At 33.4% G+C, this 2,241-nt stretch overlaps 1 protein-coding gene across 1 annotated transcript in view; it reads right to left on the bottom strand.

Annotated features, from left to right (window-relative positions):
* LOC105557217 (putative fatty acyl-CoA reductase CG5065) overlaps positions 1-1,660 on the bottom strand; it is a 25,275-nt gene extending 23,615 nt beyond the window's left edge. The window contains exon 1 of the mRNA XM_012004405.1: positions 1,479-1,660. The gene's annotated coding sequence lies outside the window, so the exon portion shown is untranslated. The remainder of the gene's footprint in view (positions 1-1,478) is intronic.
* Between the last annotated feature and the right edge of the window lie 581 nt (positions 1,661-2,241).

The raw sequence follows: 2,241 nt of genomic DNA, 5'->3' as shown, positions 1-2,241 counted from the left end.
TGCTACAGATACATAAAAGTTCCATGCAACAGTTTGCATACTGCAACCATGAGCAAGATAACTATAAAATAAAATATTAATTTAAAATTAATGATTTAATAAATATTATAAGATAAACTTACTACAAGGTAATACATAAACGATGTTCGGCGGACAGAGGCTCACGAATACTTTTCTTCGTCAGAGGCTCTTTAACTAAATTTAACAGTTTCTCGGACTGTGAGATGGTCATTCGGGTATATTTAAAAAATTCCTCGTGGTCATTATTTTTCAGGAATTGAAAAAGAGTATGAAAATGACCTTTCTCTTTACGCTGTAACAGCATTAGCTGCACCCAATATTTTCTTTTTCGAATCATTTTTCTTTTTTCCCTAACTAATTGTAGCATTATTGCAGCCAAATTAACAGTCACAAGTGCTATATTTTTAACTCGCTGAACATCCATTGCACATAATTGCGTTTCCGATTTAGATTCTGTCAAAACACAAAATACTTATTTAATTCTTTACAGGTTAGAAACAACTCCTTACTGATTGTTTCGTTAAAGTTACGTTACGGTTACGGGCTGCCATTGTAAATTATACGGGTCGATTTCTTACGGTAACAGTTACGTAAGGATTACGGATTCTCATTGTGTAGGAGCCTTTACTTTTTACAAAAAGTAACGGTAACGGTAACGCGTTAGTTTTTTAAGGTAACGTTCCCAACCTTGGTTAGAATAGCCTTTATACATATTCAGATACACCTTGCAGCCTTGATGATGAAAGTGCTTATTACAGATTTTAATTTTACATTAGTATTTTTTTGTGCAGCTTCATATACGTACGTACATCTTTTACGTGATTAATGTTTGTTAACAAAAAATATTGACACTTTATTGCCGAATAAAATATACAGGGTGTTGACAACAAAAAGGTCGGGACACTCAATTATTTCGAAAACGTGACGTTTTACAAAAAAATGTTTCATATAAAAGTCGTATGGCTTCAAAGGATCTATTTATCGACGCTATGAATTTGACCTTGGTATGACCTTGAAAAGCCCAGTCAAGGTCAACGTAAAAATTTGAAATGGAAACCCCCATATTTTATGGCATATTCTTATAGCTGATCTCGAGGTCTTTAAAAGCAATCTTTTTCATTAAAACCATATTAATCTTTATTACTGTCGCAATTGATGCAAACAAATATTGCACTAGAGGTGCACTTTGTATGAGCCCAGCCTTGACAACTGTGGCATACTATAAAGTACGTACGTATGTACTATCAAAACAATAAAAAGAAGTAAGGAACACCAATTAAAGCACCATTTTATTTCCGAGATCTCTCACTTCATAAGCGGGGTTAGTTGGGACACTTAGACCAACTAGCCCCATACTGTTATCAGCTAAAATATTTTTTATAACAAAAAATCCGCAAATAAAACCGTAGCTTTAATATTACCGCTAAAAAGTGATATAACGTATGTAAAAAAATTACCTGGCTTAGTCACTTTATACACCGTGTAGACCAAAAACTGTAACGAACCTGTAATTTTACTTTTAACCTTCCAAACAAACAAGTCGTAGTTGTATGTTAGCTGACTGCAGAACGAGGTCTTCTCGCACTCCTCGCTTTTCTAAGCGCACATAAACATATTTGCACGTGTTTTGTTAACAGACACCGAACAATAATAGTTCATAAAGTGGACTACCGCGATAGACTGTTAATGCGTCACAAACAATCAATGCTTTTATAGCTGTCTTATAACGTATACAGTTGCGGTCTTCATGCGTCACACGTAGGTATTTATTAATTATGCATAGATAAAAAAATAGTAAGACTTATGTGTCATTCTTATTAATTATTATCTCTCCTGGAACATATAGACGAAGTAGCCGCGTATAATGTCGATAAACTAATCTTTCTCGATATTGCAGACTAGAATTCGTGCGAAAGATTTGGATGAACTATAGCTGAATTGTTTGAATGAATTCTAGAAACGTTCACATTCGTATAATTCGGTACACTAACGATATCGGCTTATATTTTTTGGAAGATTATTAGACCAGAGAAAATTTGTAATTCGTAAAGATACAATTTTGTATTCAAGTAAAGATAAATTAATAAATAAGAATTCTATCTACGGAGGCTCAAAGTTTATCGCTTACGTCACTAACAGGTTCAAGCACATGTATACATATGTTACCTTTAAATCTTTCAAAATATTCTTCGATTATTTGTTTTTGTCCGATTTTTGTCT

Source organism: Vollenhovia emeryi, unplaced genomic scaffold (genome assembly GCF_000949405.1).
Source record: "Vollenhovia emeryi isolate VEMERY1.0 unplaced genomic scaffold, V.emery_V1.0 DF939562.1, whole genome shotgun sequence".
In the NCBI taxonomy this organism is placed as follows: Eukaryota; Metazoa; Arthropoda; class Insecta; order Hymenoptera; family Formicidae; genus Vollenhovia; species Vollenhovia emeryi.
Note: the sequence above shows the minus strand (reverse complement) of the source record. Positions and strands in the feature narration are given on the sequence as shown.